Source organism: Nerophis lumbriciformis, linkage group LG26 (assembly GCF_033978685.3).
Source record: "Nerophis lumbriciformis linkage group LG26, RoL_Nlum_v2.1, whole genome shotgun sequence".
Taxonomy (NCBI): Eukaryota; Metazoa; Chordata; class Actinopteri; order Syngnathiformes; family Syngnathidae; genus Nerophis; species Nerophis lumbriciformis.
Genome location: NC_084573.2, coordinates 21613485 through 21626198, shown reverse-complemented (window position 1 = coordinate 21626198; position 12714 = coordinate 21613485).

Sequence of the window (12714 nt, the reverse complement as noted above, 5' to 3'; positions counted from 1 at the left end):
ACACATTTAAGTCAGGACTTTGGGAAGGCCATTCTAAAACCTTAATTCTAGCTTGATTTAGCCACTCCTTTATGACTTTTGACGTGTGTTTGGGGTCATTGTCCTGTTGGAACACCCAACTGCGCCCAAGACCCAATGATTTTAGGTTGTCCTGAAAAATTTGGAGGTAATCCTCATTTTTCATTGTCCCATTTACTCTCTGTAAAGCACCAGTTCCATTGGCAGCAAAACAGGCCCAGAGCATAATACTACCACCACCATGCTTGACGGTAGTTATGGTGTTCCTGGGATTTTCTCCTCCAAATATATTGCTGGGCATTGTGGCCAAACAGATTAATTTTTGTTTCATCTGACATCACATGGACAAAGATAAGACCTTCTGGAAGAAAGTTCTGTGGTCAGGTGAAACAACAATTGAGCTGTTTGGCCACAATACCCAGCAATATATTTGGAGGAGAAACGGTGAGGCATTTAATCCCAGGAACACCATTCCTACCGTCAAGCATGGTGGTGGTAGTATTATGCTCTGGGCCTGTTTTGCTGCCAATGTAACTGGTGCTTTACAGAGAGTAAATGGTACAAAAGGAGGATTACTTCCAAATTCTTCAGCACAACCTAAAATCATCAGCCCGGAGGTTGGGTCTTGGGCGCAGTTGGGTGTTCCAACAGGACAACGACCCCAAACACACGTCAAAAGTCATAAAGGAGTGGCTAAATCAGGCTAGAATTAAGGTTTTAGAATGGCCTTCCCAAAGTCCTGACTTAAACGTGTGGACAATGCTGAAGAAACAAGTCCATGTCAGAAAACTAACAAATTTAGCTGAACTACACCAATTTAGTCAAGAGGAGTGGTCAAAAATTAAAGTAGAAGCTTGCCAGAAGCTTGTGGATGGCTACCAAAAGTACCTTATTGCAGTGAAACTTGCCAAGGGATATGTAACCAAATATTAACATTGCTGTATGTATACTTTTGACCCAGCACATTTGGTCACATTTTCAGTAGACCCATAATGAATTCATAAAAGAACCAAACTTCATGAATGTGTTTTGTGACCAACAAGTATGTGCTCCAATCACAAAAAAATAAGAGTTGTAGAAATTAATGGAAACTCAATACAGCCATGACATTATGTTCTTTACAAGTGGATGTCAACTTTTGACCACGACTGTATTTTGGATATTTAGACATTATACACTTGAGTTTCATACATATTATACAATATTTTACAGTTATAAACATATGTTGGATTTGCAAATATCATTTTAATCCTAAAACAGTTATCTTTTTAGGAGTTCCTGGGGACATTCTGTGGCATAAATAACTAAAATGTCAAAGTTACACAAAAACCAACACATTTAGGTTGTAACATAAAAAGTCTCATAGAAAACTATCGTATTTTTCAGACTATAGAGCGCACCCACTACATTTTAGAAGAAACATTTGTCCTGTATATTAGCCGCACCAGACTATAAGCCGCAGATATATATGTATATATATATATGTGTAATGATTTATTCACACAGAAATATTTTTTTAAATGTTTATTTACATACCTTAATTGTTTCCAAACGGCAGTAAAACGGCTGATCAAACAAAACAGATGGACCCACGAGCTGCGGAAGCTAGCTCTCCAACCAGCTAAATAGACTCAATAACTCCACTCTGTTTTGGTGAATTTACAAAACAATACAAATAGAAAGCCATTGTAATTTGATAACACTAACACAGACACTTGTGAGCGTGTTAGCATGTGAGCTAATGCTAACGACGCTAGCTTGATTACATTACAATAGTCCGTACAAGTATGCATGAAAACTACTACTATCAAACATGTGAAGTATAGTAAATATGAATTGATTTAGTTATATTGTAAAACGTACAAACGTTGCTTGGAGTGATGAATGAAGAAACCATACAAGTCGAAACGCCATGGATGACTAATAGACGGAACGGCATCTATACTTCCGGTTCAAGGCATGAAACAGTAGAAAATACTGTTGACTTTAAACCCCCAGCATCTGCAGTGAGTTAATTCGACCAAAAGATGGCGCCAGAGCACAAACAATAACACACCTTTTCAGTCCCTGTGTCGGTGTTACTACTATGTAAGTTTGTTGTACAAAAATAATTATGGTTGTTAGCAAAGAAAAATCCAAAGATCAGCCGCACCTTTGTATAAGCCACAGAGTTCAAAGCTTGGGAAAAAAGTTGCAACTTATAGTCCGGAAAATACGGTATTGAAAATACCATTTTTGATTTACAATTTGTTTTTAAAGGGGCCCTACAAAGCAAAACCGACTTTTCTTACCTATAGCTACCTGCTGTAGGTGTATTTGGGATCTGCATAAGTCCCAAAAATTATAAATCAAACCGTGGATGCATAGCGGACATATTCATAAAACAATCTTGCCTTCCGTCATACTTCCGCCAAACGAGCTGTTCGGAATTTTTTCGTCTCCATCCTCTAGTTATGGGGCAGACTGGCTCTTACATGCACATGCATCCTCTGCTTTCGCTATTTCTAATACAAAGTAACGTATAGTTCCAACTTAATCTACCAGGAGACTCCATATGAAAGTGATAAAAACTACAAAAAAGATGGCGGGGAGACCCACAAAACAGCTCATCTTGTAAAGACGGTCAGAAAGCGGCTTGAAGATGATCTGTAAAACATAATCCATGCAACATTTTGACCAAAGAACCACCATTACATGTTATGTAGACCACAAGGAAGTGTTTTAAATGTAGAAACAAAATAAATCATAATATGACCTCTTTAACATAAACTAATGCAGTCCTTTTAACTTTGATCAATGGCATTCGATTTCTACATGTTACCTTTATCCACCAGATGGCGGCGCTTTTTCCCATTCAAAGCATGCAGAAAAGAACTAGAATAGAATAGATCGAATAGAATAGAAAGTACTTTATTGATCCCTGGGGGAAATTCAGCCACAGTTCGCTCACAATAAACAAAAAACACTTAGGTATTTTTTTCATGTGAATAATATAAATACAGTCTTTATACAGCATTATTCACATGTGAATAATATAAATACAGTATATTATACAGCATTATTCACATGTGAATAATATAAATAGTCTATTATACAGCATTATTCACATGTGAATAATACAAATACAGTATATTATACAGCATTATTCACATGTGAATAATATAAATAGTCTATTATACAGCATTATTCACATGTGAATAATACAAATACAGTCTATTATACAGCATTATTCACATGTGAATAATATAAGTGCAATCTATTATACAGCATTATTCACATGTGAATAATATAAATACAGTCTATTATACAGCATTATTCACATGTGAATAATATAAATACAGTATATTATACAGCATTATTCACATGTGAATAATATAAATACAGTCTATTATACAGCATTATTCACATGTGAATAATATAAATACAGTCTATTATACAGCATTATTCACATATGAAGAATATAAATAGTCTATTATACAGCATTATTCACATGTGAATAATACAAATACAGTCTATTATACAGCATTATTCACATATGAATACTATAAATATAGTCTATTATACATCATTATTCACATGTGAATAATATAAATAGTCTATTATACAGCATTATTCACATGTGAATAATATAAATACAGTCTATTATACATTCAAGTACATTTAACATTCAAGTACTAACATTTAAACATGCGGGAAGGAGCCTGAGCTAGTGAGCGAGGTGGAGAACTTCTGGCTTAACATAGTCGGACTCACTTCGACGCACAGTTCAGAATACCCACCCTTTTTGGATTCACTCGAGGGAGTACTGGAGAGTGCTCCCCCGGGTGATTCCCTTGTTCTACTGGGGGACTTCAACGCTCATGTTGGCAACGACAGTGAAACCTGGAGAGGCGTGATTGGGAAAAATGGCCGCCCGGATCTGAACCCGCGTGGTGTTTTTTTATTGGACTTTTGTGCTCATCACAGATTGTCCGTAACAAACACACAATGTTCAAACATAAGGGTGTCCATATGTGCACTTGGCACCGAGACACCCAAAGGGTGCCATCTCCGGGTTGGGGAAGAGATCTTGCCCCAAGTGGAGGAGTTCAAGTACCTCGGAGTCTTGTTCACGAGTGAGGGAAGAGTGGATCATGAGTAATGTGGACGTTGTATCGATCTGTTGTGGTGAAGAAGGAGCTGAGCCGGAAGGCAAAGCTCTCAATTTACCGGTCGATCTACGTTCCCATCCTCACCTATGGTCATGAGCTTTGGGTTATGACCGAAAGGACAAGATCACGGGTAGAGATGCCGATAAATGCGTTAAAATGTAATATCGGAAATTATCGGTATCAGGCTTTTTATTATCGGTATCGTTTTTTTTTTTTATTTATTTATTTTTTTTAATTTTTATAAATCAACATAAAAAACACAAGATACACTTACAATTGGTGCACCAACCCAAAAAACCTCCCTCCCCCATTTGCACTCATTCACACAAAATGGTTGTTTCTTTCTGTTATTAATATTCTGGTTCCTACATTATATATAAATATATATCAATACAGTCTGCAAGGGATACAGTCCGTAAGCACACATGATTGTTCGTGCTGCTGGTCCACTAATAGTACTAACCTTTAACAGTTAATTTGACTCATTTTCATTAATTACTAGTTTCTATGTAACTGTTTTTATATTGTTTTACTTTCTTTTTTATTCAAGAAAATGTTTTTAATTTATTTATCTTATTTTATTTTATAAATTTTTTTTAAAAGTACCTTATCTTCACCATACCTGGTTGTCCAAATTAGGCATAATAATGTGTTAATTCCACGACTGTATATATCGGTTGATATCGGTATCGGTAATTAAAGAGTTGGACAATATCGGAATATCGGATATCGGCAGAAAGCCATTATCGGACATCCCTAATCACGGGTACAAGCGGCTGAAATGAGTTTCCTCCGCCGGGTGGCGGGGCTCTCCCTTAAAGATAGGGTGAGCTCAAAGTAAAGCCGCTGCTCCTCCACATCGAGAGGAGCCAGATGAGGTGGTTTGGGCATCTGGTCAGGATGCCACCCCAATGCCTCCCTAGGGAGGTGTTTAGGGCACGTCCGACCGGTAGGAGGCCACGGGGAAGACCCAGGAGACGTTGGGAAGACTATGTCCCGGCTGGTCTGGGAACGCCTCGGGATCCCCCGGGAGGAGCTGGACGAAGTGACTGAGGAGAGGGAAGTCTGGGCTTCTCTGCTTTGCCTGCTGTCCCCGCGACCCGACCTCGGATAAGCGGAAGAAAATGGATGGATGAATGTATGGATTTCACGGCAATTCATCGATACCAGGGCTATTCAACTACAGTACATAATGAAGAGGGCCGCAGTTTCAAGAGTCCAAGGGCTCAGGGGCAGAAAACATCGAAATGTGGATGTTTTGACAGGAAGTGCCTCCTCAGGTTATATTTCTTTGAGACTTAGTTTACTTAAAAACATCGGCTTTCACAATGCACCGTCAAAAATTTGATTATTCTGCCCAGCGGGTGCACATAGTAAACAGTATGGAGAAACAGAAGCTCCAGAAGCCTGTTCCTTCTTTTAAATTATTTTCTTTCTTCAGTTTTGTTTCTTTACACTTCTTCCTTCATTTAGGTTTGTAAGACTGAAAATCTAAACCCAAAATAAACATTACAAAAGTATAGCGTCCATTGTGTATTTTACATGACTAAAATAGAAGGTTTAGTGTTCATACATTCACACAACTACATATGTTTACGCATATAGAAATTAAACAACAGCTACAGTACATCAAACATTGCACCCAATGTATGCGACTCATCACAATTAAACCTAAGCACAATTGCCGTCTACAGACAAAATTAGCGATACTTGTATTAAAGGGGAACATTATCACCAGACCTATGTAAGCGTCAATATATACCTTGATGTTGCAGAAAAAAGACCATATATTTTTTTTACCGATTTCCGAACTCTAAATGGGTGAATTTTGGCGAATTAAACGCCTTTCTATTATTCGCTCATCGGGAAGCAATCCGCCATTTGACTGAGTCAAATCAGCTCTGTTATTTTCCGTTTTTTCGACTGTTTTCCGTACCTTGGAGACATCATGCCTCGTCAGTGTGTTGTCGGAGGGTGTAACAACACGAACAGGGACGGATTCAAGTTGCACCAGTGGCCCAATGATGCGAAAGTGGCAAGAAATTGGACGTTTGTTCCGCACACTTTACCGACGAAAGCTATGCTACGACAGAGATGGCAAGAATGTGTGGATATCCTGCGACACTCAAAGCAGATGCATTTCCAACGATAAAGTCAAAGAAATCTGCCGCCAGACCCCCATTGAATCTGCCGGAGTGTGTGAGCAATTCAGGGACAAAGGACCTCGGTAGCACGGCAAGAAAGCAGTTTGTTCCCGCACACGAGCGAGCTAAACCCTCTGGATGTCTTGGCTCACACCGTCCCTTAGGCCACCGAAGATGATCAAGAGAAGAATATCGACCTTAGCTTCCCTGGCCTGCTGACATCAACTCCAAAACTGGACAGATCAGCTTTCAGGAAAAGAGAGCGAATGAGGGTATTTCTACAGAATATATTAATTGATGGAAATTGGGCTGTCTGCACTCTCAAAGTGCATGTTGTTGCCAAATGTATTTCATATGCTGTAAACCTAGTTCATAGTTGTTAGTTTCCTTTAATGCCAAACAAACACATACCAATCGTTGGTTAGAAGGCGATCGCCGAATTCGTCCTCGCTTTCTCCCGTGTCGCTGGCTGTCGTGTCGTTTTCGTCGGTTTCGCTTGCATACGGTTCAAACCGATATGGCTCAATAGCTTCAGTTTCTTCTTCAATTTCGTTTTCGCTACCTGCCTCCACACTACAACCATTCGTTTCAATACATGCGTAATCTGTTGAATCGCCGCTGAAATCCGAGTCTGAATCCGAGCTAATGTCGCTATAGCTTGCTGTTCTATGCGCCATGTTTGTTTGTGTTGGCATCACTATGTGACGTCACAGGAAAATGGACGGGTGTATATAACGATGGTTAAAATCAGGCACTTTGAAGCTTTTTTTAGGGAGATGGGTAAAATTTTGAAAAAAACTTTGAAAAATAAAATAAGCCCCTGAACTGATTTTTAATGGTTTCAACCCTTCTGAAATTGTAATAATGTTCCCCTTTAAACGAGCTCTGATCGCCCAGAGTTACTCTCAGACAAAAAACAACAACCACAAATACAAAACACATCACTAAGTCAGCTATTTCAATACAAAACAGACTAAATATCTATCTCTACATATATACAAACTAACATATTTGGTCTTGGTGACAAAAAAATGTCCCAATACATATTATAATTGTTAAACCACCTAATTATCTTAACAATATAATATTTTATGTTAGCATTTCATTTTGGACTAAAGTGTTCCCTCACCACTTCACAGTTTACTAAAGACCTTAAATGCATATAATATTCATAAAAATAAATAGTGTCCCAAGTTTAGGGAAGTGTGCTTACAACCTGTATTAGGTAAAAAGAACACAACCTCCCAAATAATCGAGTGGACACTACATTTTATGTTTGTCCACCAGATGGCACCACCTTTCCCCCATTCAAAGCATGCAGAAACATGTATGTATAGGCTTAAAATCCTTAAAATTGATATCTATACTTGAAAAACTGGCTAATTTAAAATGGGGAACATTACTAGGTGATAATAGGTTACACATGTATTTGTATGTTCTAGCTATTTCTTTAACTATTTCTGTTATGTTTACATGAAAACCAACACATTTAGTCCTGGTGACAAAAAAACGTCCCTTTAAAAAAGCCCTTTTTAAACCACATGTTATGTTAGCATTTGGACTGCAGTGACAGATTTTAATCTTTGAAGTTTTGATGTTAAACAGAGGTGGGTAGAGTAGCCAGAAATTGTACTCAAGTAAGAGTACTGTTACTTTAGAGATTTATTACTCAAGTAAAAGTAAGGAGTAGTCACCCAAATATTTACTTGAGTAAAAGTAAAAAGTATGTTGTGAAAAAACTACTCAAGTACTGAGTAACTGATGAGTAACATACACACTCATATCATATATATATATATATATATATATATATATATATATATATATATATATATATATATATATATATATACATACATACATACATACATATACATTGATATATACAGTATATAATTTATAAGTATTTATTTTGCTGTTTTTGTTTACATGTTAAAGGTGTTTTAATGAATATACATGCATGTTTAACATATAGATTCCTTTCTTTAATGAAGACTAGAATATAAATTGGTGTATTACCTGATTCTGATGACTTGCGTTGATTGTAATCAGACAGTTGTGATGATAACGTCCACGTTTTCAAATGGAGGAGAAGAAAAGTTCCTCCTTTCTGTCTAATACCACATGAAAGTGGTGGGTTTTTGGCATCCTATTTGTCCAGCTTCCATATTCCTTTTTATACACTTTACAAGAAATATATTGGCGTCAAACTCCGTAGCTTGCTAGCTTGTTTACGCTGGCTTTCGGAGACTCTTGTTTTGAAAGCGCAGGCGCGATGGCGCGGCACTTTTATTGTGAAGACAGGAACGTCCTCATGTGCGGTCAGTCTTGAGGCTTTTGACGGTACGGTTGAAATAAAACAAGTATCTTTTTTCCTTCACACTTTTGATTGATTGATTGTAACTTTTATTAGTAGATTGCACAGTACAGTACATATTCCGTACAATTGACCACTAAATGGTAACACCCCAATAAGTTTTTCAACTTGTTTAAGTCAGGTCATGTGACCACCTGGCTCTGTTTGATTGGTCCAACGTCACCAGTGACTGCATCTGATTGGTGGAACGAAGTGAAACGTCACCAGTAAGGCAGGCACTTTGAAAGTCTGTCTGACAGACCAAAACAAACAAAGCGTGCATTAACAGATCGATAAAAATTAGTAGCGAGTAGCGAGCTGAATGTAGATAAAAGTAGCGGAGTAAAAGTAGCGTTCCTTCTCTATAAATATACTTAAGTAAAAGTAAAAGTATGTTGCATTAAAACTACTCTTAGAAGTACAATTTATCCCAAAAGTTACTCAAGTAGATGTAACGGAGTAAATGTAGCGCGTTACTACCCACCTCTGATGTTAAAATTACGTAGCGTGTGGAGTTTTTTTTTTAATAGCATCGGAAGTGTTTGTAAATGTGTATGGAAGCTGTGTGGAGGGCTTCAAACATTTATTAAATGCATATAATATTATTAAAAAATAATCATTGAGGCAATGCCTTACAGTAGAACCTTGATTCAAAAACTCTATTTGCAAACTTTTCCATTTTCAAACGTTTTCATCTTATTTTCATCACTATTTTAGTGAGGAGGTGGAGTCTTCCAGGTTACTTGCTGCACTTTGCAGTACACTACTAGTCACTCCTCAGCGCTTTAGCTTGTGTGCCTTTTTTCAGGTGTTTTGCTCACATGTGGAAGAATCGACGAAGCGTACCACAGCATGTTTTAATTGTGATAAAATCGGACTTTTCAGAAAATAATTGTCACGGCCCGGGCGCATGCCAATGCGCATTCCTCAAAGAGCCCACAGCCGCTCCTCTCCTGCATGCGTCACTCCGCCGGCAGCTGCATTCAATATGCAATGAGCACACCTGTCGGTGATGATCTGGCTGGGCTTCTTAAGCCAATGCAGACCTGCGTTCCGTGCCAGAACGTAACCATCCGTTCCCGTACAGTAAGCCTGATACATGCTTGACGCAATCCTGCTCTCTCTCTATTTTCCCCTCTGTATTTCATTATTGTGTCGTGTTGTCCCTGCAGCAAATCCCCGTTCCTGTTTTCGAGCTGTGCGTCTCGTCTCACCCCGCGTTTCCTTTGCTTCCCTGACTGCCTGTTAGATCTCGACCACCCGCTTGGACACGTTCCTTCTTTGCCCCGCTTAGCCCCCGACTTCCCGCTTGCCTCACGGACCCTCGAGCTCTGCCTTGCCCTGTTGCATTTGCCTCTCGCCCAACACTACGGTAATACACAACAATTAAATCCACACAGTCACACACACCACATACTCTTCTGGATTTGGTTCACACTCCATTTGCTTAGTTTGTATTATTATTATTGTTTGATTATTATATATATTGTAAATATATATAATAAAATACATTAGAGCAACATCACCCCTTTGTGGTTCTGTGCCGTCAACTCCCCCTGCTAAACATAACAATATTGATGCCAAAGCAGACTTATTTCACAGGATGGGAAAGACACTTCAGCGGCACAAGAGCTCAAACACCCACACACACATTACCGCCCCTCCCCCCGCCCTGCTCTCTCCCCATCGACCGCTTTCTCCTCAGCTCCTTTCTATTGTTGATGTTTTTAAATGTCTATTATTGTAGTGACATGGTTAATAAAGTTAAGGATTGTTGTGACTTCTGATCATTTGTGAGGGCACCATAGTGGATTCTGTGTGTGTGCTTGTTGGCATAGTACAGCACATACAGCAGAGTTTAGTTTGTTACTGAAGATAAAGTTGACCCTTCACCATCTTCTTATGTTTGTTTGATATACAGTACTGTACAGCACTTGCTATTGTGGTCAAAGTGCACAAACTTTTACTAAAATATGGACTTTTGTCGAGGGTGGAACCAATTATTCATATTTACATTGTTTCCTTTAGAGACTTTACAAACTTTTCCATTTACAAACCCTGTCCAAGAACCATTCAAAGTCCGTAAATCGAGGTTTCAATGTAACGGCTTTCAATTTCTACATTACTATTTTTTGCCACATTCAAAGCATGCAGGAAAAGGTCTGCAGCGTGTTACTTGATATGTATTTTCAGACAAAAGCAGTTTCAAACAGTGGGAAAAAATGACATTGGATCAAATAAATAAAAGATAAAGTGTGTGTGTGGGGAGGATTTTTAGAAAACTTTTAGGGACAAACACATTTTTAGGACCTCTTAAGGTTAGTAAAGTAATGCCTTCTTTTTTATAGCCATTTACTCTTTGTCGACATCTGGAACCTAACGACGAACTAGTTGATGTCAAAAAGGAGTTGCATGTCTGTTTAGCTTCTATTCATCACGTTATTTACATAATAATGAGCGCGCATGTTTGTTCACCTCTCTCTTTGTTGTCTTTGTCGCTGTTTGGTTCAATAGCAGAGAACTGAAGAACTCTTCTTCATAGCTGGCGGGCGTTCCCTCATTAGATCACCTTGTTCCCCAAAATCCACTTAAAAAGGCGACAAACTTTGTTTCCTTTAACAGGAATTCTTACCCCTTAAGAAGTACAGTCGGTTGAGATATTTACTGATTATTTGTTGATATTCTGCAGGCTTTAATGTAGGAGTGTTATGGGTATGATTTGTTGAATGCCACAATATTGTCACAAAAAGGGCCATTTTGGCAATAAAAGTAATTTTTATTAGCTTTTTTTGTTTACTATAGTGGCATATTTTTATCCAATAAGCGCAGGGTTCAGCGTGTGCAACAGCTGAAACTTGCAAAGCAGCTTTGATGGCGACTGAGTCCCACAGGAGACGAAGGACGTCAGCAAACAAATATTAAGATGCAGACAGTAGCGTCCCCCTTTCCTACACACACACACACACACACACACACACACACACACACACACACACACACACACACACACACACACACACACACACACACACACACACACGCATATTGTTTGCAATATATGCCAGCAGGCACAATACATTGATACAACGTTGATTATCCAAGCATGTCCTTTAAAACTGAATTTGAAACAATGTTGCAAAATAGTTGTATTCGTAAATTAAGACAATGTTGATGTCTAATGTTGGTTCCACATTGTTGGTTGAAAAATGACCAAAATTTAATGCTCAAATCAACGTCACAACCTGACATTGAAAAAACGTTGACAAAAAGCATGTTGTTTCAACGTTGTATTTATGTTGTGAAATATTAGTTGGAAAATGACCAAAATTCAAAGGTAAAATCAACATCAGAACCCAGCATTGATTAAACGTTGACAAAAAGCATTTAGTTTCAACGTTGTATTTGTGTAGTAAAGAATCGTTGGAAAATGACCAAAATTCAATGGTCAAATCAACGTCACAACCCAACATTGATTAAATGTTGACAAAAAGCATGTTGTTTCAACGTTGTATTTGTGTTGTAAAATATTTGTTGGAAAATGACCAAAATTCAATGGTCTAATCAATGTCACAACACAACATTGATTAAACAATGACAAAAAGCATGTTGTTTCAACGTTGTATTTTTGTTGTAAAATATTTGTTTGAAAATGACCAAAATTCAATGGTCAAATCTACGCCATAACCCAACTTTGATTAAACGTCTTCAAAAAGCACGTTGTTTCAACGTTGTATTTGTGTTGTAATATATTGGTTGGAAATTGACAAAAATTCAATGGTCAAATCAACGTCACAACCCAACATTGATTAAACGTTGACAAAAAGCATTTAGTTTCAACGTTGTATTTGTGTAGTGAAGCATTCGTTGGAAAATGACCAAAATTCAATGGTCAAATCAACGTCACAACCCAACATTGGTTAAACGATGACAAAAAGCATGTTGTTTCAACGTTGTATTTGTGTTGTAAAATATTAGTTGGAAAGTGACATAAATTCAATGGTTAAATCAACGTGAGAAACCAACACTAATTAAACGTTGACAAAAA